Genomic DNA, 27,454 nt, shown 5'->3' on the forward strand with positions numbered 1-27,454 from the left:
GTAGGTTTGTGCCCACTGTGATTGATTCTCTGTGATAGGTTTTTCCCATGTTTAGAGTTGGTGATGTATGTGGTCTTGCATTTGGAAAGATCCATGCCTCCACCTCTGGAGTCTGGACATCTATTTACTATGCTACCATCTAATGTTAAACACCTGAAATCTATGAGGCTTTGATTTTGTGTCTCTTCTAGTGGCATGATGTTTTAGATCACATTTGATGTGAGCACTCCTGCCTGATCATTCAGAGCACGGATTGATGACATACTCACGGGCTTTTGCTACATGATGACTTCATCATAAACAGGTGGACTTGCCCAGCAGATTCCGTGCTAGTATATCAGCTTCTCACTAGATGCCTTGCACTCATTTACATTGACAGTGGCACATGCAGATGGTATGCATGATGGTAACACCTCTTGGTTTTAGTTGTTTTCTTCAGTTGTGTACTATGGTTACTTGCTGTATTGATTCTTGCCTGTATGTGGTGTTAGTGTTTCCCATACTAGCGATGAATGTGATGAACATAGATGTAATTTAATAATGTATTAAATACCCTAACTTCTTGTCTTTTGCTTCAGAATAGAATGGTAGGCCATAATTAGCCTTTAGATAAGTGTTTCCATCCACTAATAGAGACCTGTGTAGGTGTAGCATGTTCATATCCCCTAACCATTTTATACACCCTTTCATTTTCACAAACACATTCATCGTATTCCCATTGGTGGTCATCTTGTCAGTCAAGGTCTATTTTTAATCGTTCAAACTTTCATCTAGAAAAACATCATCTTATGAGCTATAACCTCAAAGATAAGCAGCTAAAATAAATTAAAAAAAAAAAGAAATAATAAAGCTTGAACTATGCCACCTTGCTATGAGACCAAATGCCCAAATCCCACTCTTAATAATGCATATCTTAAAAAAAGGGACCAAATTATTAAAAACTAAAAAAAGGAAGGAAAAAGAAATAAAAGTAGTAAGAAACAGTGTTGAGGAAGGGTAACTCAATGTTCAGTGCTTTCTCTCTTTCAAGGCACTTCATGTGGATGAACATCTTTAAAGATCTTATGGGTGGCTATGAGAGTCCATCCGCAAAGTCCCCCCCTCCCCAACCTCAACACAATATTCCATCATATCACATACTTCTAATTTAGTGTCCTAGGAAGTTAATGTTGCCCCCACCATGGTAATTGATTTATTGAAAGTTGGGAGATGTCATTTGATGTTTACCACCTAATGACATGTGTATCAAGGAAACCTCATCACTATAGGTGGGCATCTTGCATTGGGATCCATGTACTTGCATTGGGATCTGTGTATCAACCTTGGGATTTAAGACACTACATTGGGATCTACGTACTTGCATTGGGAGTTGTGACAACATTAGACCTTGTCACAAAGGTTCCACATCACCATTTGCACATGATAGCCTTCCTCATGAGGGAGCCTTGTTCTAGATCATGGACACATCATCATAGCTCACATGTGCTACTTGTCCACTTGGCATCATTCATGAGGGAAGCAGAGCATTCCTGGGCAGTACACCTTCTTCCTAGCACATTTTTGTTGATGTTTGTAGCTCAGACAGGTACTTCTGCACAATTCCAAGTGTCTGGACATGCAAAAGTCACTTAATTGACCCTTAACCTTAGTAAATTACTTTAATTAAAAGAATTATTAAAGTACTTTCCTTTTATAAGAAAAAGTTAATCTAATGAAATGTAACAGTTATTTACATTAGTGAATTAGATGAATCTCAATCATTTATCTCAAGTGATGTTGAGACCTAATCTCAAGCATCATACCATCATCACTTTGAAGATTAGAGTTGTGGATTCGGTCAATAACTCAAGCTTAGGAAAGGAAGGTTAGGCTAAGGAAGAAGATACATTAGTGAGCACAACATACAGTGAACACTAAAAGATCTCACCAAGGGTGGAAAAGGACTTCCATCCAAAGATCAAGTCCAAGGGAGGAGAGTGTAAGCAGGTAACAGCAAAGGAAAGGAAACCCAGTACCCAGCAATCAAAGGACAAATTTATGAGCAACTCAACAGCAGGTTGCAAGCCGTACAACAACATCCATGTGGATCGCACAATGACAATCGCACGGATGCACAAAGGTACAGAGTTGCAGAGCTGCAACGTCATCGTACCGCATGACCATACAACAGACAACAGCACAGATGTACGTCTGCATGGACACACAGAAAGCAATGGCAGGGAAGGCTATACAGCAGGTTGTAGAAAGCAAATTTGTAGATCAAGGTTTTTTTCCAAAAAGAACAAAAACAAAACCAAAACAAAGAAAAACAAATGTTGTAGCAGTACAAGTGCCCAGTAATTTTTTGAAATTATTATAGTTTGTATTTTCCTCAATGGGCCATTTTCCCAGTAAGGGAACCCTTGTATGTCGTGAAGCAATTTGAAAGAACAACAGATTTCAAGGGCAGTAAATTTTGTGTGTGTGTGAGATTGGTTATTTCGCTTTCATTGTCTTTATTTATGTGTTAAAATATCAGTCATGATTCTTTATTCAGTAGATTTGCAATAAGAAATAATTTACGGCAAGGAATCTACTAGGAATTAATTAGCCAGGTTGTTGGGGTAGGAGAAATTAACATCGTATCAGAGCTTACACTCTGAAAAGGGGCCAATTTCTAAGTTTTTCACAGATGAGCCAGTAGATTGGTGGAGGTCATACTTCAAATGGAAACAAGTCATACCAATCAGATTGTGGGTGCAGCAGTTTGTACAAGTGGCAATACAGTATCCGCACTAACAGATAACAGGGTATTCAATTCTCGGAATTTCAAGAGTATCCCTCACATGTACATTCCCCCCCCCCCCAACACCCCCCAACTGAATCATGCAAGCAGACTACTCAACGGTTCCAAAAGACTTTGACAACAACCTAGTGTCCAGTTTGCCCACCTTGACCTTAGCCATCAAACTCAGGAGACCTTGACATCCTCAGCCCCATCATCCAATCTCCCTCTCACACTCTCTATCTCTCTCGACGAGTTCTTGGATTTGGTTGTCCACCTTTCTGGTCTTGGACAAACTCACTTAGTGTTTTGTATCACCATATCTTTGTCATGGAATTACACATATGTTCTGATGTTATACTTATGTAGGTTTCTTTCTTTGTATTATTTTCAACATTTTCTAGGAGTTGCGTTGGCACTCGCACATTGTATTCACATTTGTTGTACTCTTCAGTCCAATTGACCTACTTTTGCAGTCATTTGTTGAACTTTAATAAAATTATCTTATCTTATCTTATCTCATCACTTGTGCATGGGGACTTTTGCACCAATTGAGAATCTGGGTGGTAACAAGGTCATCACAAGTCCTAGTTGAGTTTGATAGCAAGCAACTTTTAGCACTACTTAACAAAAAATTGAGCAGCGTAAGGTTCCAACAGGGAAGGTTTCTACCCGTATTTAAATGAAATGGATCAAATAATGACATGAACACTTTTGTGTTCTTGATGATGACTTTCAATGTTTTTACACAAGTTTCCTTCTATAAAGGAAGATTCTCCTTATGAAAAGTATGATACATCATTAATCACGGAAACTAATGAGACGTTATAAAGAACATCCCTCATTTCAAAAACAACAATAGAACTTGCCTATGCATAATAGATAGCACATCAGAATTTTAAAAAGAAAAAAGACTCTTCTAATCCAACTTCAAAAAACACAGTGTGTTGTAGATCTTGTCTTCACTATCGATCTAGTGTTCTCCCTCAAATCTAAGCTGATGTCAGAGAACCTAAAATTAGGCTATGGGAAATCTCAATTGGTTGCACCTAAGCACTAAGATGAAGTTGGCATGTCAAGTTTACAACAAAGCTAGACCCATTAGACTCGTCTCACTAATCAATCACTGCCCAATACTATGAAATGTTGATAAAAAGGCAGGAGTTATTGTTATTGGCCCAAAGTTAGTGACCATGCTATATTTTGTCTTATAGTCTCCCTTATCTGTGATGGCGTACATGTGGTTGACAGAATTATTGGTGTGGCTTGTTGAAATTGTGTAGCTTGGGAGGTACTCGTACAAGCCTTGAGTGCTAGGTTTGTAAGGAGAAAACACCCAAATTGAAGTGTTGCAGGCAAAGTACCCAAGTTTGGGGGTCTTGACCCAAAGGAGTGGGCTTAGAACCCAAGAAAAGGAATTTAATCTATTTTTGAGTCATGTAGACTCAGGTCGGCCAGCAAGGCCAAGGGACATGACCATTGGGGTTTCACCCCCCTTGAACAAGTATAAATAAGAGGCCAAAGGAGTGGCCAAAACACAAGTGCAAAGGATCTCATTTGTGTAGAAAAAGAGCCCTAGAGAGCCACAGCCTAGAAGGACAATCGCAGGAGCAAAGGGATAGTTGAGATAGGCCGAGCTTTTTATGTCTTGGTGAGCTAAAGGATCTGCTTCCAGTAGGTAACAATGGTATGTTCTATGCTTTAGAGCAATTTTACTTCAATTTCTTTATTAGTCCAATATCCATATCTAGATTAGCAATCACATCAACATGATAGTAAAATGCCGATAGAACATAAACATAAACAGTAGAAGACAAGCCAAGACAAGAGGACACAAGACATGGCACCAGCCAGGGACAATCCCCAATGTGGGGAAACCCTTGATCAATTCTTCTTATATTCTTCAATAGTTCAACAGAGAGAGAGAGAGAGTACAATGATTTAAATTCAATACTGACTTGCCAAATCAAAGCTCTTAAACATGAAGATGACTCAATGAAACTGCATTTCTGGCACCAAGGGTTGGAGATTTCTATACTGCAATTCTGAATACTGGTTAGGGCACAAACACAGTTAGCTTCAAGAGCTGATGTCCTTCCTCTGCAATGCAGGTCACTAGTTAGGGCTGCCTGCTTCAACCCTCTTTCTCCATTATTGTGATTTACCATTAGAAGACATCCAATCACTGATTTAGAGCTTTGAGGCTCCTCCTCAACGAACCCTACAACAACCCTAAATCAGTGGCAAGATAAAACAATCCCAAACTCATGAAAGAATTCTGACCTGCCTGCACTCAAACCTGGGCATATGCGACCTAGAGAGAAGGACTTATCCATAACTTCATACCCTCCAAACAGCTTAACAACTAGCTGTTGTAGCGGCTCTCTTCTTGCGGCCTGTAACAAAGATACACCTCACCAAACAGCACAGAAAACCATCCAACAAGCATTCCTCTGACTACGGCTCTATTCGACAATAAATTTGTACCGAAAATCAAGAGATACATTGCCCAGATAGACTTCCTATCCTCCATGCATGATGCCACAGACCTGCGGCTCTTTCTCCCAAGAAAACCGAACCCTAAACAGAGATGGGTCTCATCATAAACTCGACCCTTGCCACTTGAGTCCTGCCTTAGATGTCGTCCTATTTCAAAGGAGAGGATGAGCACTTGGATATATCAAATGAGGGAGAAAGCACCTCTATATATACCAATCGGTGGGGGTCAAGAGACTTGACTATTGGATTAGGTGAACCGACATATAGAAGAGGTCGACCATGATAATATGTCCATAATCAATATAAATTCATAACTTCATTTGTACATGTCGGAATCGGATGATCTTTAGATCAATCCTATACCTCCCGGAGAGAGGAATCTAAGAAAAATATCAGTTATCATAAATAAGATGACCCATGTGGAGTTTGGCCCTAGTTGCCAATTTTAACACATTTCTATAGCGGTTGTAAAGGGCCATGATCCCTAGTATGGGGGCCCTATGTTTTTCTTATTAAAGGACTGATAAGAGAAGAGTTTGGGCCATACATTCTTGTGTACTTTTGTTGATCTCACTGTTGTTATATTCCGAAGTGCAAAGTTGTTCATTGTTGAGCACTGCTAGTGTGTTTATGTGCTAGTCTAGTCATAAACCAAACCTAGAGTGCAAGTGAATTTCAACATGGCTATGGTGCAATTTATTACTTCATGAGTAGCTTGTGAGGTAAGACAACAAGCTCCAATGACTTCTTTTCAAGTAAGTCATCCCCTTAGAAGTTTCCTTATTGTGTTGCACTAATGTCTTCCACCTTTCATGTAGAGTTTTCTAGTTTTGTGGAGGCAAACAGAAAGTACGTGTAGCGAGATGACATGACAAAGGAGTATAACTCCATAATAAAGAATGATGTATGGGAGATTGTGGCAAGACTAAAGGGTAAGTCATTCATTGATTCCAAGTGGTTGTACAAGGTAAAGCATGTAATTGACAGTAACATAGAGAAGTACAAGGCCAAGTTTAGTGAGAGGGTTTTCCCAAAGATCTCAATAGTAGAAACTAAATGCCAATAGGATCATAAAGAGAGCCAAACAAGAACACAAACATTTACCCTGGGAAAACCCACATGGGGGAAAAACCCAGCAACCTTTTCCTTAGAGAAATTCTTCAGTTCAACAAGAGACACACCTAGATCTTCTAGTCAATCACAAGGTCAAATTGACCAACAAGGTAGACTTGGTCAAACCTGATCCAACTACCTCCTAGTCAAGTCATAAGTCTGCCCACTGAACTCGATCTGGTTAGGTCTGCTATGGTTGAATTTCAGCCTACTATTGCACCCAAGATTTCGGTCATGCTCCTCTGGAATACTTCAAAGATTTGGTACTTCTGTTCACACGTGTGAGGTCATAAAAGAGGAACAAATCCACAAGTGCAAGGACTAATGGAGAGAGAGAGAAAGCTTGATCTTATTCTGGTCAACTTCATCCTTCCTTCTTCCTTGTTTCCTTCACATGGATCGAATTGTGTGTCCAAATGATGGAGGACAAGTGTCTTTATATAGTCTTCTGGTTGGCCGAATAGGTGCCTCTTTGACCGGATCGACTTGACTAGGAGGAGGGCCGACTTGACTAGGAGGAGGGCCAACTTGGCTTGTTTGGAGCCAAAAATTCAATTTTCAAAATTCAAATTTTCTCTTTTGAAAAGGACATGAAGAACATGCCTTAAAATTTATCTTTTGACAATAGCATGAAGAACATGCTTTATATTTATCATTACAAATACATCAAGGGCTAAAATATTAATTATGAAGACCGACCATAGCTACAAAATTCAACACTCCCTCTTAGCTAGGGAGGTATTAATAATGACTATCTAGATGTTCTCGTGTTGACAAATTTCTCTAAGAAAATGTTATAACAATTCATCATCAACATCATTCAATTACCATAATCTTGGTCAACAACTTTGACCTATGGTAAAATCTACAGCATCATCTAACTACGATAATTCTAGTATGTACCTCTAACCTATGGTGCATCATCACCACGATCATGGTCGATACTCCTAACACATGGTACATCATTAGCATCAACTAGTCACCATGATTCCGATGGCACCTATGACCCACAGTATATTGACTAGTCCTGGTCTAAGTCACGACACGAGGACACGAGACACGGAGGACACGTAAATACGAGTATTCGACACGAAACGCAGCGACCCCGAAAACAGGACACAAGGGACACGTTTTATCTATTTATATATATATATATATATTAAAAAATACTGAAATATAGTGCTTGATCCATATAGATATGAATCATGATGATATCTATTTAGTACTTAGTATACACTATTTAGTATTTCATATTTAGTAATTTACTAGTTAGTTTATTAATTTACTACATCAATGATGTTCACAGTTCAATGTTCATTGTTCATGTTATAATTTTTGTTATTAACTTCAAACAAGTTTGATCATGTTCAAACTTCACATAAGGTAGTTTATGAACTATAAATTTATATGTGTTCAAACTTCATTGTTGACCAGAGCGTTAATCGAGCTTTCCCTCCCTTTAGACCTCGAAGGTGTAGTGAGCAATGAGCACATGACAGGGAGCTGGGATTTTTATTTCAACAAACGATCTATTCGTGGTCACTCGTGTATAATTAAGTTAAGTTCTGTAGGCTATAACACAACTTACAAGAAATTTAAGTGCTCCAAACTCTCAGCAAAGCATGTGAACGCTCATCTCCTACATCTCCATGTCCAGGTCAATGTGAAGTTGTGAGCATTGCACTTGAATCTGATGGAATTCCTCACACTGAACAACAAATTGGATTCTAGCGATGAGCAAACTCAACTTCGGTGGCGAACAATGACAAAAAAAACCCAAAAATAAACCATGTTGCAAGTTTTAAATGTCACTTTTCATGGGGCACGTGTCCTAAGAACAAAAAACTTTAGGGCAGGTTTTTGACACATCCAAAACACATGTCTCGATTGGAGGACACAAAGAAAAACGTTTTCGACACGTTTTAGGGCGGTTTTTGTGTCCGACACGTTAAATACGGGACACGAGACCCTGAGGGATGTGTCCTGTGACTTAGGTCCTGGTTCACCATCATCCTGGTCAATCTCTTTGACTCGTGGTGAAGCCCTAGGGACACGCTCAATTCATTTGAGTACTCTGGTCCCAAATCCAAATGCCTCACTCTAGGCCATGATGCTAAATGGGCTCACTCAACCTATATGGAGAGTACACTAAGCGTGATGCTAAAAGGCACCCACTCAACTTAATCATTATGGGCCTCTAGGGGCATTCTTCCTAATTTCGGTCAGCACACTTGACACAGGAAGAATGATTGTCCTCTATCAATCCATTCTCCCTAATTTCGGTCAACATACTTGACATAGAGAGAATATTTGTCCCTGATGCTATCATATCAACACTCTGGACCGTTTTCCCTAATCCTGGTCAACCTGACCTAGGGAGAATGATTGTCCTTGATGCTGCAATTTCATCACTCCCTCTTGCTGAGAGGGACATGCTCAATCACTCCAAGTTTGCCCTCGAAGTATATAGACTTCAACTTGGGGTAGAGGTTTTGTCAGCGATCTACTTGACTATAGAATAGTACTGGAGCTATATTGCTTCCTTTTGTACCATGTCTCGTTACTAGATCTTTATGTGCTTTGACCTATCATTATGGTCGTCATCTGCACTTGATCAAACAATCATATAATTAGTTTATGAAGCCATACTGCTTCTCAACTTGCCAACCAAGGCTGCAACATATTCATCGTTGCAATACTGAGTGTGATAGATGTTTGCTTCCTACTCATCCAAGAAATTATAACAAAGCTCAAACTGAAGCAAAATCCTCATGAACTCTTTCTGTCTTCTGCACTCTCTAAACAATCTGAATCTGTGAATCATTGCAATTGTACTTCACTATTTGAGACATACCTCAAACCATAGTTGGTTGTGCCATAACCAATTGTACCATGATAGTACTTCAACACATGTTGAGCCACATGCTTTGGCTCAACAATAAACGAATAAGCTTCCTTTACTAGAGCCATCCCATGGCTACTTTTTGGTTACCCTAACTAGGTGCAGCTTTTGTTGTGGCAATCCTGGTTGCTCCCTCTACCACTATTGTTCTCCTGCTTCCATCAAAAACAAATCATATAGGAGCAACCTTGATCCATCAATCCAAGTCTGAGGCACATTCTTCTCTTTGAAATAAAGGGACTCCTTCATGACCCTCAAAGCCTTGTGGTGATCCCATGTACACTTCTTCTGTCCTCTACATCCATCTAATGTAATTTTGTAACAGGAGCAACAATAATTCTATTAGAAGTGTACCTGGCAACTGGATCAAATGTCTTTTCATGATCCTCTCCCTCTTTCTGAGAAAACCCTCTAGTCTATGCTGACATCTGCTACATTCTCGATTTTGTAGGTGCATTTGGAAGTCACCCCTGACTTCTCTTTGGCACAATCAATAAAAACTCCAAACTTGTTGATCTGTTTGTTCCCTTTGAGCTCAAATCTCATATAGTACAATATCTCTCAACACATATCATTGATTCTGGGAAAGTCCTCTTGTCACAAGCTTTGCTTCATTCTTCCACTACTTTCATCTACTGCCAAAGCTTTGGCAACCTTCACTATGTACCTGCAATCCAATGATTACAACCCAGCAAAGAAACAAAGAAAAGAGGCTAATATAATCAAGGAAGAGAAATATAAAGTACTTATATTTGAGGATTATAGGAGCGTTGTCGCCTAAGATGTACACCTAAATGTGGGAAAAGTTTCCAACCCCACAAGGTATAATCTTTATGGCACAACGCTTCCAGCAGGAGTTGTCACCTATTCCCTACTCATTTTGTTTAAACTCTCTCCTAGGCAAGCTAAGGGGGGTAGTCCCTAAGGATAAAACTAAAGAAAAACTTGTTGAAAGAACAAGCTCTAGGAAACTAAGGGCAAGGCAATTACTTCTCTAATTAAATTGAATTTAAAGATAGTTTAGTAAGTGAGATTATTAAGTGAGCAATGGTATATTTGATTTAATGAGAAAAGCAAGATAACAAAGATAGACCAATGCCTTAAAACAATGCTCAATAAAGATATGACACTTGCAAAAATGGAATGATACTTCAAGTCACAAGATAAGCAATGCTACAAAACAAGTGTTAGTACAAGAAACCAAGAAATTACAAGTAGTTGGAAATATGAACAATAAGCTTTCAAATTCAACTTGCAAGAAGATGAAATTTGTACCTCAAATAAAGATAAGAGACAATGAGCATGAATTTGACAAGTACAAGAATGTAAAGTGCAACTTGCATGTAGATAAATTAGCTCACATTTCCAATTACAATAACCAGATGTTAGTTGGATGAATGCAAGATCTATTTATGTGAAATGCAAGGGTCTCGGTTAATTTTTAATGGAATGCCTAATCTACGGCGAATGCCTTCTCCTTGTTGAGAAATCTAGGGGCAGCTAGATTAGGTGATTTCTCTTCCGTTGATAACTACTTGTGACATATTTTTACTTAACTTGATTATCTACTTTCACTTGATTGTTATTAGTATTCTCTTCACCAAACAACTTCAAAACCATAAAGAACAATGAGACAAAGGACACAAGATATAGGCGATCAGCCAGGGCCAAAAACTCTCCAACTGAGAGGAAAACCCGCAAGAATTCTTCTCTTCTTATAGAATCTTCAATTGACGAATTCCAATACCTATGACCCTTGACCAAGACCCTCCAAGACCAAGTCAAACCTTTCTTCCTTAACGAGCTTTCCTTCCAGCAACTTCTGCAATTTCGACCTCCTAGCAGATTCTTCTGCAACTTCGACCTGCCTAGTAGATTCTTCTACAACTTCGACCTGCCCAGCAAATTCTTCTGCAAGTTCAAGCTACCCAGCAAATTCTTCTGCAACTTCGACCCAACAGTTTCTTCCTAGCACTTCAACTTGCCCAGCAACACTTCGACTCCCAGCAGCACTTTGACTTCCCCAGCAACACTTCGACTTGCCCAGCAACAGTGGAAACCCTAACACAAGAGGGAGAGAGAGAGGCCCAAAACTTCAATCTTGCTTTTTTTCTCCTTTTTCGTCCTTTTCCAGCTTCTATCTTGGGGAGATCAAACTTGCTTGAGTGAGTGTGCTAATGAGGTCGAGCTCCTTATTTATAGGATTTGAGGGGGGCGAATTGCTTCCTTTAGGCCGACTTGTCCACTTGTGTAGGCCGACTTGATGACAAGGTCTTGGAGGGTCTTTTAACTCTATTTTGACTCAAATAAATTTTCTTTTCAATATGTAACATGCCCAAAAGGGTCTTTCATACATGACAATGACTCATTTGACTTGTAGACTCAATGACAAGCCCTAGAAGCACTCAATGGGTGCTTGACCTAAAAATAAATTTCCCTTGAGCATGAAACCCATGCCTCAAGAATAACAATAATAAATTTATTTTTCTCTTTTCATTAAATACATAAAATCATGATTACATATATCATTATGAAGACTGAACCTCGTTACATATTTCAAAACTCCTCAATTGTCAAAACTTGTCTTAAAACAAGGTTGTTGGAAGAAGTGTTGGGGAAGGAGGCTAAGGCCTCATTAACGATACCTACCCAGGGCTTCTAGCAACCCAAGTGCCTTTGTTCCTACAAGGGACTCGGCCATAAGAGAACTGCAAGGTCACTCATTTTAACTGTTGTTTAAGGGTCAAGCTCCTCAAATTGAATAGTGGAGAAGGTTGTCCTAACTTTCTATTCAACCAAGCTTATACTTGGAGGTAGATTTTAAAGATGCAAAACTAAATCTAAGATGCAAATTGAATGCAAATGCAATGTTTCAATGAGATAGTATTAGAACAATATGCTTCAAAAAATGTCTTCAAGAATTGTAGCAATCCCATTAGGATTAAGATAATGAGCACAAATATGATGAGACAATAATTGATGAAGCAAGTCGATATCTACTCAATGAAACAAAGAAAGACGATTAAATCTAAACGAAATAACACAAGTGCTTCAATAGCGCTTAAGATGCTCAAAGATGACATGTATTATTGATATGTAGATAAAGAGTATCATTTCACTTAGAGTATATTTTTAATGAGTGATTTATAGTAATAGAGCAAATGTAACTTATACAATGAAGCACAATTAAATATGATGAAATTACTTATTAGATCTCAATGTAAATTAGATCAAGTAATGAAATGAAAACAAGACAATTAAAATCTAATGCTAATGACAACTATATCTAAAAATAAGTAAGTTAATTAATTAGATCAAGTAACTTGAAGGATTAGTGACTAAAACCAGATGCAAAATGGTCAATTCTAATCTAAATCTAAACTAGTCGCTTGGAAAAGGAAATATTCCTTGCGTAAGAGAGGAAAAACCCTCAAACACTCATGGCCTAATGGGGCAACCCTTAGAAAAAAATTAATTTTAATTTAATATATGAGATTAAAACCCTTCAAACTCGTGATTCAACTGCAAGATGGCAATTTTAAGCTTGTGACCTAGAGAATAAGGTCTCAAAATGCACATGGCTTCCTCAAAGATGCGGATCAGATTTGTTCTAAAACCTCAAGCAACGTTACCCTTCAAATCAGACTTCCCAAATTTTAAAATTTTATTGAAACCCCTCAAGGGCTCTCACTCAAAACCCTACTTGCTTAGGAAAGACGGATACTCTTGCGCAGATGAGAAAGACAACCTCCAATAGCTCAAGGCCAACTGAGAAAATCCCACGAAAAATTTAAATTTAATTCCAAAAAAAATTATGAGTGAAATCTCAATTCATTTCCTCTTCAAAAAATTAATCGATCCAAAGGCCAGACGTTAGGGTTTATATGCAGAGAAAAATAGGAGGCTTCCCATGCTTGCGGCTGGGAGAACTAGCCTTAAGTATCCAAAGACAACTCCTCAAAAGATTTGATCCAAAAAAATGCCCAAAAAAAATCGTTCAGAACCCCTAGTTGTCCAAACCCTAGCGCAGATGGAGGGTTTCGACTTTGAACAAATGTTTGGCTTCCAAAAAAATATTTCTTTTCAGATCCAAGAGCCTCCACCTGTAAACAAAATGATTATAAAGCAGATCCGAGATAAAACCCTCGCTCCTTAGCTAGATCTGCAAAAAAAAAAAATCAAGAGACAGGTATATACAAGAAGAATCAATCTATATACAATGGTTAGAAAATATTTACAAAAAAAAAAATACAAAATAATTAGAGAATATTTACAAAGTAATTTTACAAGATTTACAAGCAATAAGCTCTAAATTAGCATATTTATTCATTTAAAGTGCAATATAAAGAGGATAGATTAAGATAATGAGCAAATGGCAAGAAAACCCTTTCTTATTTCGAATGATAAGTCTTTAGATGATCCCACTATGTGTTCTTCAGCTTCTATGCCCTGAAAAGTTGGTTAATTCAACAAAGAATGTCCCCAAGTATTCAAGATTTGATCAACGGAATTAATTTCTACACACTTAAAGAAAAGATTTATTAGATCCAAAGAGATTTGAATAGAAAAGTGAAAGAGGAGTCTAAGGGTTTAACTAAAAACCAATAGATCTACTCTATCTAAAGTGTTTCTCCAAATATAAACAATGATGTAAGATAACAATACAACAATGAATCTTCAAGAGCAAATGGAAATAACAAAATATAACACCAGTAGAATATGAAGCACAATAGATCAAAATAATATTACCATATAGTTGAAGAATAACACCATAGCTTTGCCCCCAAAGACTTTATTTTATTGCTCAGAAAAATATTACAAATGTAGCAGAGCTTCACTTAGCCAAGAGCTCCTGATTTTTCATGTTAAAAATGAGGAGCTTAGATCTCAATTTATAGAAAAAATGAGAGATCTAGATCTCTCTCCAAGTGAAAACAGCTACAAAGTTGACTTGATCCTGGAATAAAACAACTAGTTGAATGCTTGATCCTTGTCAAAATAATCTCGACCCTTGATTGCCTTGAGAAAAATTTCAATCTCCTTAATGGATGACTTGGATGGACCAAAAAATAATTTTTCCAATTCCTTTTCTAGAAAATCCCTCATTCAATTTAACTAACTTGGCCAAGAAATTTGATTTTCCCCTATATATTAATTTTTCTTGAGCGAACAATTTTTTGTGGGATTTTTCCTTGCTTAAATTGTGGAGATTCTTCAACTTTTTCCTTGATTCCTTCCTCGGGAAAGTCCTCAACCTTTTTAATATTTTTCACTTGGAGAGAATTTTATTTTTCTCTCATTTTAATTTTCTAACCAATTTTCGGCTAATTATTTTGCCATTTTTTGCCAAAAAAATAGAAAATATGGCTCTGGAGGGGTATAAACATATTTTTAAACCCTCAAAGTGTGTCTAAATAGAAAGTTTAGGAGTTGAGGTGCAAGTTTGATTACTCATACCCCCTACAACTTCTATAATACAACACTTTTTTACATCTCTACATCAAATATTACATAAAAACTCTGTTCAGAAGGGGAATTTTGACAATTAAAAACTAACCCCTAAACACAACCAAATTCTGCGAGACTTTAGACATGATCTAGTATGGTATTTTACATCGACTCTATACACTAGGACTCACTTAAGACTTCACCATTGAGCCCCACTATAGCTTTGGGGTATGTTTGGGAGAAAAAATCAACTAATTATTTGCAGTTGAAAAAAACAAATAATTAGTCGAGGAAAAAACCTCCCTAGAGTGAAAATCTCTAGCAAAATTCTTAAGCTTACCTAAGCGTATTACATGGCTTTATATTCATCATATTAGAACATATAATGGCCACATAGGACTACAAAATTTGGATTACATAAATTTGATAATCAGTTGAAAGATGATGATGAATCTTGGATGTTTGCCTGCTTGATCATGATGGAATGCTTGAAAAAATGTACTATGTTATAGGGTAGTTGACACTGAGTGGTCAACAAGGAGAACGTCAACTCCCTCTTAATCTTAGCCTTCTTGCATCCATCTTGCAACTTTATCAACCTTGTCCTTATTATCAGCATGATGTCATTCCTTCCTTGCATGAACTCGGGCTTCTTCCTTTTAGCGGAAACGTTTATCTAGCTCTAGCTCTAGGGTTTTATCTCCAAACCATAGGGCTTCATTATCCTTCAAGATTAATCTAGGGTTTACAAACCCTAGTTTTACAATACTCATTTTTCACCTTTTGCAAAGCCCACCAAACTTTGTCATCTACACAATTTCTTCTTCATACACAAATGTTCAGCATTCATCATGTCATTAAATAATTATCTAGATAGGCAAATGTCAAGTTCAGGGATCTTCCAATGAGATGTCTTCATGACAGATCCACATCATACTTGGTCACTGCTTTAGCATTTCTAGCAACGATATTTTCACAAATCAACTAAACATTAGTTTTGACTTTTCCAACTCAAGAGCTTATCTTTCATCATCAAACTTTTGCAAATCACTCATCTTTCTTGAGTGTACTTTTGTCTCCAACCTCGAAGGAGGACTCAACCTTTTCTTCATAACGATCTTGTTCCATCACAGTGTGCTTTTTTCAAGTATATATATGTTAATGATAGTGATCTTTTTCCTTGTTTCGAATTTTGACTGTCTAGAGAATAGACTCCGCGACTAGACATCCATATTTGATATTTACAATATAACTCATACCTTATCATCAGTATATGCAATGCATCTTCCAACGCTGCAAGATTCATGACAACAAATGGTGTTAATACTTTACAAGCATGTAGCTTCAACATCCTGCTTCTAAACACCTTATGAAATATAACGTAGCATCTTCAAGAAGAACACAGGTTTGTTCAATGTTTAGTGCTAGCCTTATCTTGCCCAGATTAGGAATATTTTCATATGCTTGAAGATAATAAGTGTTTCTCAGTGGGAGTGAAGGGACTCCTTTAATCATCATAGTTGTCCTTAAAGGTTTCTTCAAGGATCTCTTACAATCCCATGACTAATTCACAATGAGTTTTCAATCTTCAAGGTACAATAAGATTTAGCCTTACTTTATTGATCTAGGAATCAATAGTTCCAAAGAGAACTTTGATACAAGTCTTACTATAGACTTTCAACTAGACTTATACTTGGTCCTTATTAACAGATATGTTGACAACTAATTATTGCCATAGACTTCAAGAATGTTGCCAAAGGAACTTGATCTCAAGATCATTGAATGTAACTTGATGATACATACCTTTTAGTCAAGCATCAAACTGCAGGCTTGTAGCTTTTCTAATCTCTTTACATGTCTGACTTCCATATCCTCATACTCATCTTTGATCATCATTGCATTGTGCTTACATGAAAACAAAGTCCTTCATATTAGACAATATGTGTATCTTAGTCCTAGTAGCCATAACGGATCTTCAAGGAGAATTGTCCTAGTAACCATAATAGATCTTCAAGGAGAAATGGGCATGAGATCCATGAAACACTTTCACACTTGTAATTATTACTAAGACACCAGTTCAATCCCTTCTTAAGTGCGTTCAACAACTCTAGGATTAAAAGTAAACAAAAGATGACTTTGTTGGCTTGTCCTCAAATAAAGATATTTCGAACTTCCTTTAACTACTTTCTCCAAAGTGAGATCATCTTGGCTCCTTAAGAAATTAAGTGACTCGGCTTCTTCAATTCAGCCTTTCAAAAATCATTGTACCAACGATCTGAGGATTCTCGGTTTGAATGTTATGCTGAAACCTTTCGGCCTTCTTGAGGGCATCCTGAGGCATTCTCAACCTTCCTGATATCAACCTTGAGGTCTCTCAGCATCCTGAGGCTTCCTCCAGCGATTTTACGGTCTAGACTAAGGCCTTTCGGCCATGAACCTAGGGCTTCGACCCTCTTCCACATACAAACAAAACTTTAGCTAATGTTCAACAGATCTCAGCCTCTTTGGGATGTAACTCGTCCTCCTGAATAGAGTTCGGATGAAATCTTTCTATCAATCACAAACAGAGTTTGAACTAGGGCTACATATTTTTGTCTAGAGCTTCTTTTAAGGCTACTCTTTCACCCAAGCTCTGGTTCCATGTCGCTTTTTCATAGGATCTTCTAAACTGATAATTACTTGCGATTTATTTAGTTACTCTTTTTTTGCATTGATATTCATCATAAAGCAATTACACAAAAGATCTCAATAGTAAAAACTAAATGACAATAGGATCATAAAGAGACAGCCAAACAAGAACAGAAACATTTACCCTAGAAAAACCCACATGAGGGAAAAACCCAACAACCTTTTCCTTAGAGAAATTCTTCAATTAACCAAGAGACACACCTAGATCTTGTAGTCAATCACAAGGCCAAATTGACTAGCAAGGTAGACTTCGTCAAACCTAATCCAACGTCCTCCTAGTCAATTCATAAGTTTGCCCACTGAACTCGGTCTGGTTAGGTCTACTAGGGCCGAATTTCAGCCTACTTCAGCACCCAAGATTTCGGTCTTGTTGCTCTAGAATACTTCAAAGATTCAACGCTTTTGTTCACACGTGCAAGGTCATGAAAGAGGAACAAATCCACATGTGAGGACCAATGGAGAGAGAGAAAGCTTGATCTTATTCTAGTCAACTTCGTCCTTCCTTCTTCCTTGTCTCCTTCACATGGATGCGCATAAGATACTATATCTTGATGTGAGGTCGAATTTTGTGTCCAAATGATGGAGGACGAGTGTCTTTATATAGTCTTTTGGTTCGCCGAATGGGTGCCTCTTTGACTGGGCCGACTTGACTAGGAGGAGGGCTGACTTGGCTTGTTTGGAGCTATTGACCACACTTTGTCAACAATCTGAGAAAGCAGAGTATAAAGAAGTGGAGAAAATTTTCCGAAGATCGAAGTCATCAGTTGCCATCATTCATCATTGTAAACCCAATTTCTACAAAGTTTATTGTAAATGATGATAGTATGACCATTTAATTATGTAACATACCTAGGTAAGCCTCTGATTTTGGCAAAGGATTTCATCGTAGGAAGTTTTTTAACTTCCCCGAATTATGTGTTTGTAAACACGCATAATCGGCAAAGTTTTTCTTCCAGCTTAAACCCCAAAGCTAGGGTGGAATTCATTGACAAGGTCTTAGGTGAATCCTAGTATTTATCAAGTCTGAAGTAAAAGTGTGTTTAGAAATAATTTTAGTGCATGGTCCCTCATAATCAAAACACCATGGCTAAATTATTTTATTATAAGCACACTTCATCATATTGTGTCGCAGAATTGGGTAATATCTTAAGGGTCTATGTCTAAAGGTGTTTTCCCCTTCTAAGGGTTGACATTGTAATTATTTTGATGTAAAAATGTTTTAATGCATGGTTCCTCGCAATCAGAAACCATGGCTAAAAATATTTGAGAGTGGAAAAATTATTAATCTCGTCTAGAGTCGATTAATAAATTTTTCTAGCTCAATTAAATAAAAATCCCAAGCTAGATAATTAATTAATTTTGATTCAAAAATAATTATAGAGAAATTAATTTCTCTCCAAGTGGAAGATAATCAAAATTCGTGGGTCAAAAAGAAATCAAATTTTGGAGGTCTTCCACCAGGGGAAAAATGGATATTTTAAGAAAATTTGAACCCTTAGACCTTGTTGGTAAAGTCAGTGAATTTTTTGAGGAAACTAATCCAAAAAATTAATTTTTGGATTAATAAAAAATGGTTTTTAAGAGAAATTCGAATTTTTCCTCAAAACTAAAAATTCAACGGTGTAGATTAAAAGATGATCAAGTTATTTTCAACAATCGAGATTATTTTGACGAGGATCAAGCCAACTAGCCGTTATTTTCCACTTGGAGGGGCTTCCTCTATGTAAGGAAGTCATTTAGCTTCTATTTCCCATCTTTGGATGAGATGATTTTGTAACACATGTACTGAGCCTCTGCTCTGCTGGAAACATTTTTCTCATAATAGAAAGACTTTGGGGTTCAATTTATGGTGTTCTTCTATCCGTGGATTTGTGGTATGTGCTAGTTATGTGTTTATCTTCTATATTGTGTTGCATATTTAATTGTTATTTCATTTGTTGGTGATAAGAACCCTCTATTGGTACGAGTTATTTTAGGTGATCTAATTCACTATATGATCTAACAGTTTATCTTAAGATTTAATAGATATTTACATGTATGCTAGCCCTTGGGCTCCAAGTTCACAGATCATTTGGAAGAGCCGACCTTGTTTGGGTTCTAAGCTTTCATTATGACGAATTATTTTGCAAAAGTGTTTTGGTTGTTCTACCTTTCGAAATCATTCATCCATGAAATTTATTTAAAAAAATATCATAACTTTTATTTTATGCTGGGCTACAAAGATTTAATTTGCTAATGAGAGCTAAAAATTTTATTTTGTAAATATTGTAAATATTTCTAACCCTTGTTTTCTTTTGTAGAACTTGTGGTTTTTGGGGTTTTGAAATTTTTGTATATATTTGGGGTTTTTGGGAATTCTTTCATTCATTTTTGCAGGTCAATCCTCAAGCAATCAAGGAGATCAAAAATTTTGTGGAGGATTTAGCCCCAAGGTTAGGGTTTGAATGGTTTTCACTTCCAAGTGTGACATATAGCCTTCTTGGGCATTTTTGTTGGGGTTTTGAGGCAGAGTTATGCCTAGGAAGGCAAGATCTAGCCACTAGCCTCCCTCCAAGCTCAACACTCAGCCTAGAAAGGAAGATGCTAGCCTTCAAAAAAGTAAATTTTGGCATTTCCGTGGAAAATTTTGTGTTTGCAGGGGTTTCAAAAAAAATTTAGGGCCTCCAAGCCCTAGCCATGACCTCTTGTACCCTTGTCATGGCCTCCTTTACCCTAGCTGCAGCCCTTTAAGGGCCTTGATCCCTAGTCGCAGCCCCTTTTGGGGCCTCCTATGCCCCTGTCGTGGCCTTTTTAGGCCCTTTCTCCTAAGTCACAGGGCTTTGAGGCCTTGTCGTGAGCCTTAGAGGGCTCTTCCCTCGAGTCGCTGCCCTTATTGGGCTTTCTCTACCCTAGCTGCAGGCCTTTAGGCCTTGTTTCTCTCATTCTTGACCTCCTCTAGCCCTTCTTGGCTTATCGTTGCCCTTCCTTGGCCTTTCTAGCCCTCATTCATTCATTCTTCAGTCATTGAGTTGGTTTGCATTGGTCTGTGCTCTCCAACGTCTTGTTTTGCAACGATTTTGGAGCTAACATTGTGGTTGCAGGTGGACAAAATTATTTGAAAAAGTCTCTACTCACCAACAAGACCATTAGGCCTAGTGGTTTGCCCTCTAACCCTCTTTGCCTCATCACTGCTTCATTTGAATTCTGAAGCATATTAACAACAGTGGTGTATTCAAGGCATAGACACATCTAAAATAATCCTAATCTCAGTGTCTCACTAATTGATCACTAACGGCATAAAAAAATTCGAGTTGTCTTTAGTGCGACTTTTTGGAAGCTTTTCCAGTAGGTTTTTCCGGTCTAATTTCTCTAAAATCCCGCAGAAATTTATTGAAATCACAAGTTTGCTGGGTAACCACTGCGCAATCCAAGTGCCCTAGGGGTTTTCCAGGGTGTTGAATCCATATATACAGTCAAAAAACTAGTTTAAATAACATAAATCAAGATTTCACCTCAATTTTTTCCACCGGAATCCGGCACCGAAATTCCAAAAAGTCACACTAAAGACAACTCCTAAAAAATTAATCTTGTGGTTGAATTGATTGCATATAAGTGAAGTTGGAAGGACTGTGGGTGATTTTCAGAGTCTGATATGAACACCTACAGCCATTATTAGTCACCTACACCAGTGACAAAAACATCTAACAGTGGCATAATAAGCAACTTGCAGTCATATTTTATCATTGGTTCATATTTGGCATTGGTTGGGCTTGCATTATTTGGCATACCTTGTCATTTCTTTAAGGTTGTCATACTAATTCGGAGGGCTGTCATATTCATCATAAGGTCTGATAAAAACATAACAGTGGTGTGAAAAGTAGTGGACAGTCATTTCTTCCTAGTGGACATTAAATCTTAGAATAGTTTGCATCTTGGGTAAGTGTCCCCTTGTGTGATCAGGTGTTTCTCTTACTGCTACAATTGTTGGTCTCTTGGCTGCCCCACCTTGCATTTCATTGCATTTTTGCATCTCTTGCATACATTGGCATACCACTGTTTGCATTTGCATCCATTGCACTTTGCATACATTTGCATTCTTGCTTTGCACCATTAACAAATATCAATAAGAACATAAGTGCTCTAAAAGGATAATTGAATTGGTAATTGTTGGATAAGATTGGCTTATTGCTCTAAAGAAACATATTGTGGGTGAATGCTCTCTTTTTCTCTCATTGATAGCTAGCATTGTTGTGACATTGATCTTTGAAGAAAAATTTTACTTGTCATTGCTATCATATTGCTAAAGAGGTTGGCTATTGGATAAATGTTATATTGCTTTTCATTGCCATAACGTTATAAGTGTACTAACATTGTGTTTTGCAAGTGAGCTTCACATCTAAGTTTATAATCTTGCAAATCAAGTCACTCTTAAAGCAGTTAATCGGTCATCATAACTGTGATAAGATCTAGTTGTGTTCATAAGGAATTCAATTTTTCTCCTTTGTATCTAATTGGCGCATTGGCATTTCATTGTTACAATCTAAATAATCTTAAGTTGTTAATTGTGTTTAAAGATCATCATCGTCTAATAGGCATTGTTGAAAGAAGCATTGGATTTTATGGTCATTTGATGAGCAATTGTCTATTGTGATCTTGATAACATTTTCTGATGCCATCTATTTGGTTCAGTGAACACTTTCTTTTGGTAAAGATTGTCATTATACAATGTTAAGTACTTCATTTTTCTAAACTGAATATCATTTGATTTGTCTCTAAGTACTTAAGACCCTTAACAATCTCATCTAAAGATAATCAATCATTTTGCACTTGCATTTAAGGACTAGTCTTGCATTAATTAACTTACCTCCAAGCATAAGCTTGGTTGATAGAAAAATAGGACCAAATTCTCAACCAGCTTGCGAAGCCTAGACCCTCTTTTGTGGTTAACACGGTGACCTTGCAGCCGTCAAAGCCACAGTCTCTGCATCGTCAGAGGCATCGAGTGGTTAGAACTCCAAGGAAGGCATCGTTAATATAGCCTTTGTTGTCTTTCCCTGGGTTTCTCTCTCACAACCTACACTAGAGACTAGCTTCAAAATAGTTGAGAGGCAGGATTCATTTAGATAGGCATCTAATTTAAAATAAACCAAGATTTTGCACTTCACATAGATTTTTGGTATCATATTTCATATAGGATAGTGAGCATCCTAAAGCAACAACTGTTCACCGGCGGCTTGGTAGATAATTCATGTTAAGCAAGTATTTTGACTCCATTTAAGGCACTGGTCTCTCTAAAAATTTAATCTGATTGTGCTAATAATTGAACTTGCTAATCATAATTAACCAAGTTGCTAGTCCATTCAATTATGTCTCCCGAACTTGTTGGTTGCCAATAGATCTTTCATCCTCACATTTCACAAGGACTACCCCCCATAGTCTGTTGTAGGGAGACAGCGAGAACGGAGAGGGCAAGGATCAGAGTGATAGCCCCTGCCCTAAGCGTTGCGCATTCACCTGTACACTTTGGATGACAAAAAGAGCCAAAAATTCAATTTTCAAAATTCAAATTTTCTCTTTTGAAAATGACATGAAGAACATGTCTTGAAATTTCTCTTTTGACAATAGCATGAAGAACATGCTTTGTTTTATCATTACAAATACAATAAGGGCTAAAATATTAATTATGAAGACCGACCATAGCTACAAAATTCAGCAGTTTTGAGGTGCGTGGGCAAGATACCCATGTATGCAAGTTGAAGAAGGCCCTTTATGTGTTGAAGCAAGTACCACATCCATGGTCCTCTAGGATTTACGAGTACCTATTTAATTTGGGCTTCACTTAGATTGTTACAGATCCCAATATCTATTATTTGTTTGATATATCCAATTTGCTTATATTTGTCCTATATGTAGATGGTTCGCCATATGCATTATTTTTTAGGTCTAGAGATTTGGCAAGGTACAAGTAAGGTCTTCTCTGGAGAAAGGAAGTACAATGGAGATTCTAGAAATATTTCAGATAATGAATTATAAACCCGTAGCCACTCCCATGGTTCCAAATTTAATTCTACATGCTGATTTAGAATAGGAATTGGTAGATACTTCATTATACATGAAGTTGATTGGTTCACGTATGTATCTAGCAAATATCAAACCTTATATATGTTTTGCAGTGAATACTTTCAGTCAGTACATTGTTGAGCCAATGTAGATTCACTAGGTTACAAATATTTTGATGAAGCCCTTAGCAAAGGGGAAGTTTGATATGTTGAGGGAGAGACTTGGTGAGATGTCAAGGGAGAGATTTGGCGAGATGTTGAGGGAGAGACTTGGCTTGGTGGAGAATGTTTGCCATGCAAAAAGGGAATGTTAGTGTTTTCTCTTGTTGCTTGGTCAAAAATTCTCCTATACAAGCAACAACCAGTAGGTCGTAGTAGATATGTACAGTGCTTAGCAAATTTAGTTCACCGTCAAACTCAAGTGTTTTTATGACAGGTTTGAGGCACACTAGTTTAGCCTCTAAGAGGCATTGTTGTTCTATAGAGTGTGATAGAAGCGCATTTTGATGAAGCCCTTGGCAAAGGGAAGTTTGAGATGTTGAGGAAGAGACTTGGCAAGATATCAAGGAAGAGACTTGGCAAAATATTGAAGGAGAGACTTGACTCAGTGGAGAATACTTGCCTCACAAAGAGGGAATGTTAGTGTTTTCCCTAGTTGCTTGGTCAAAATTTCTCCTATAGCAAGCAACAACCAACAATTTGCAACAGATACATGCCACACCTAGAAAAATTAGTTTGCCTTCAAACTCATGTTGTTATGATAAGTTTGAGGTGCACTACTTTAGCTTCTAGGAGGCATTGTTGTTCTATATTGTGATAAAGGCACATGCATGTTGTACGCATGCATGCGGCATCTTTAGGCACTCAGTTATCTTTAGTTCTTATGTTCTTTCGCATGCACATTCAATTGTTACATGAAGGTGTAGGCTAGTAGGGCACAGTACATGTGTATTCTAGGAAGAGGGTCCAAATCATTAGGAAGTGTTAGATTTTGTAGCATCGAATGTGTTCTAGCCACGAAATTTGGTGGAGAGGCTAGAATACATGAGATCTCCCAGACCCAAATATCATTTCTGGAAATTCCACCTAGAAGTGACTTAACTAGATTATTAACCAATTTTTTAATGTTTCGTAAAGTCTAAACTTAGGAAAATTGGTTAATTAATTAGTATTAATTAAGTCAAGGTGACAATCGTCTAGAAACCCACACGGATCGATTCCAAGATGATCCTAGCCATCGATTAAGTTTTAATCTTGGTCGTTGGAGCTCCAACAGTGGATTATAAGGGGAAGTCTATGGGCACTTAGAGAAGACACTTCTGTAGTTCGATTTCCTTGGCAGATTGATTTCTAGAGAGCAGCAACAGTTTTCGGAGAGCCAAAGATCGAAGAAGGGTCACTGAGGGGCGGGGATAGTGATCCGGAGGAAGTTTTCCAAATCCGGAGAGGTAGCAACAAGAGGGCCGAGTTATTCCCAGTGAGGCAATGCAGAGGACTACACAGTTGCTTTAGATTGGCAGTTCGATTTAGCTGAGGCTATGGTGTTCAATTCCAGAGGTCAGGCAGAGGTTCCAAAGTGTCGAAGATACAATTTCCTCAGTTGAGGCATGTAGAACGACTTCACCAAAGATTGGTTGGAGGCTTGACATCATAGAGACTGCGTAGAGCAGCGCAGAGGCTGACGCAGAGGGTCCAGGAGGTTGAGTTTTCTGAAGGCAGGTTGTGTTGAGATTGATTGTGGAGGAAGGGTAATTCCCTTCAATAATTTTGCCCAGATTTTCTTGCTGTGGATTGCCAGTTTCAGGTATCCAGATTGTACTTAGATTTTCACTGCTGCATAATAAAATAAAACCCTCATCTGTTGCATCGGTTTTCCCAAATTGGGTTTTTTCGGGGACATTTGTCCAAAAATCACTGTGTCAAAATTCTTGTGTGTCTATTAGAATTTCTCAGTTTTCAATGTTTTATTTTTCGCAGTATTTTTATGGTGAAAATTGCAGTTGAGATTTTATTCATTGTTTGTCGTAGCAAATAAATTGCATAATTAAATTTACAGTGAGAAGAATAATTTCCAGTGGCCGTAATAGATGAAAATTTCACATGGTATCAGAGCGTAAGTGATTAGCTAGAAGCTCAGAAGCGAAAGGAGAGAATTTCGTTGTTCAGTGAGAACAGCAAGTCAAAATTCCTAGAGGTAGCGCAATCCATTGCCAAGCAGGCCAAGTTGCTTGGGAGAGTTCGATTTTTTTCAATGCAGAAAGGCAGAAAAATTCGACTTTCCAGTTTGAGTGATTCCAGCTAGCAGAGGGAGCAACAGTAGCTCAGATTTTCGCTGAGCAGATTTCTGGTTAGACGCAAAGGGTTTTGCTACAGGTTGCAGAAGCAAAACCCGCATCGGGTGGAAGAGAAAAGCACACACAGAAGAGGGAAATTTTTCCTCGAGAACTTTGAGTCTCAGAAGATCGAATTTCCAATTGCAGATTCACAGTAGTAGCTTGGAGGACCACGCATTCCAGAAGGGAGTGCAAGTCGCAGAGTAGCAGTCAAGCACAAGGAAAGAAGGAGTTTTCGACTTGATTAGAGATGGCCACAACTAGGCTGAGAGATCAAGGTAGGTTGGAGGGTTCCTCCAACTATGTCATCTGGAAGGCCAAGATGTCTTTCTTGTTCGATGAATATGGCCTGAAGCTCTACATACAAAGTGTTGTGGCAATTCCCCGAGATGCAGATCAGTTGAAGGAATACAAGAAGGAGATGGCGCGAGCGAAGCGGTTGATCCTAGATGGAGTCTGGAACCATATAGTCTCACACATAGCTGGCAAGGATACTGCCAAAGAGATGTGGGATGCTCTCACCACGTTATATCAGGGCACTTCTGAGCAGCGAAGGATGTTCCTGGAGGAGAAGCTAAGATGTAGCAAGATGCAAAAGTGGGAGGCATAGATCCCTTCCTCACTAGAATTTAGGAGGTCCGAGACAAGCTTGCAACTGTTGGGGCAGCACCTCAACCAACAAAGTTAGTGAGGTTGGCATTGAATAGTATCTCTAAGGAGTGGCAACTTTTTGTCCAAAGTATATTGGGCAGAGACAAGCTACCAGATTGGGACAGGATGTGGGCAGACATGCAACAAGAGGAGTTGAGGCGAGCTTTGTTAAAGAGTTCCATCAGTGGCAACAGTAGCCGCGGACAGAAGATGGTCAAGGAGGAGCAAAATGTGGCCTTCGCATCAAAGGGTCCCAATCAGGGGCAGGGGGAACAAAAAAAAAAGGAGGAGGACCTGTCAAAGGTCAAGTGCTTCAGGTGTGGTGAGCTTGGTCACTACAGCACACAGTGTCCTCTCGGGAAGAAGGACAAGTCGGAGAAGCAAGACCAGCAGGCGGCGTCAACCAAGATCGACAAGTTGACCTCTAGGTTGGAGGAAGACTTCATGATGTTCGCAGCTTTACCTCCAAGAGTGAGGTGGAGAGATTTGGTACTGTAGTCCCAGAGAACTACAAATATACCTCATGAATCAGTACATTGCTACAAGGGCCCACAGTATTCATTCACAGGATGGATCAGTGGCAGTTGATGCAGTCAATACCAGAGTGACAGGTGCAGACTAGTAGCAGTCAAGATGTTGAGGAGCGCAGTGCAGTGTTGATATTTCTAACGGTGCAGACTAGTAGCAATCAAGATGTTGAGGAGCGCAGTGCAGTGTTGATATTTCTAACTTTTAAAATTTGTTGTATATTACTAACTCTTTCATGTCTAGGGTTTGTTATCGAATCATTAAGATTCTATATTGTTAGGGTGATTAATCTCTAGATTAAATCATCCCTCTCTTTAATATTCTTGTTTACTTTTGTAAAACCCTAATCTTTAGGGTCCGCTACAAAACCCTAGCCTTTTGATGCTTAGGGTATATCAATAATGAAACCCTAGTCTACTTAGGGTTTGTTGTTAAAGTCTAGAACATATAATGATATCCTTTGATGTTTAGAATTTTAGTAATGTTATGT

The 27,454-nt window shown here is 38.2% G+C and overlaps 1 protein-coding gene across 1 annotated transcript in view; it reads right to left on the reverse strand.

The window, feature by feature from the left end:
- The window catches only part of LOC149218901 (protein TRIGALACTOSYLDIACYLGLYCEROL 4, chloroplastic-like), a 141,310-nt gene that overhangs the window by 68,096 nt on the left and 45,760 nt on the right, over nucleotides 1-27,454 (reverse strand). The window lies entirely within an intron of this gene.

Source organism: Pinus tabuliformis, chromosome Q (assembly GCF_031772625.1).
Source record: "Pinus tabuliformis cultivar Carrire ecotype Pingquan chromosome Q, CPIR1, whole genome shotgun sequence".
In the NCBI taxonomy this organism is placed as follows: Eukaryota; Viridiplantae; Streptophyta; class Pinopsida; order Pinales; family Pinaceae; genus Pinus; species Pinus tabuliformis.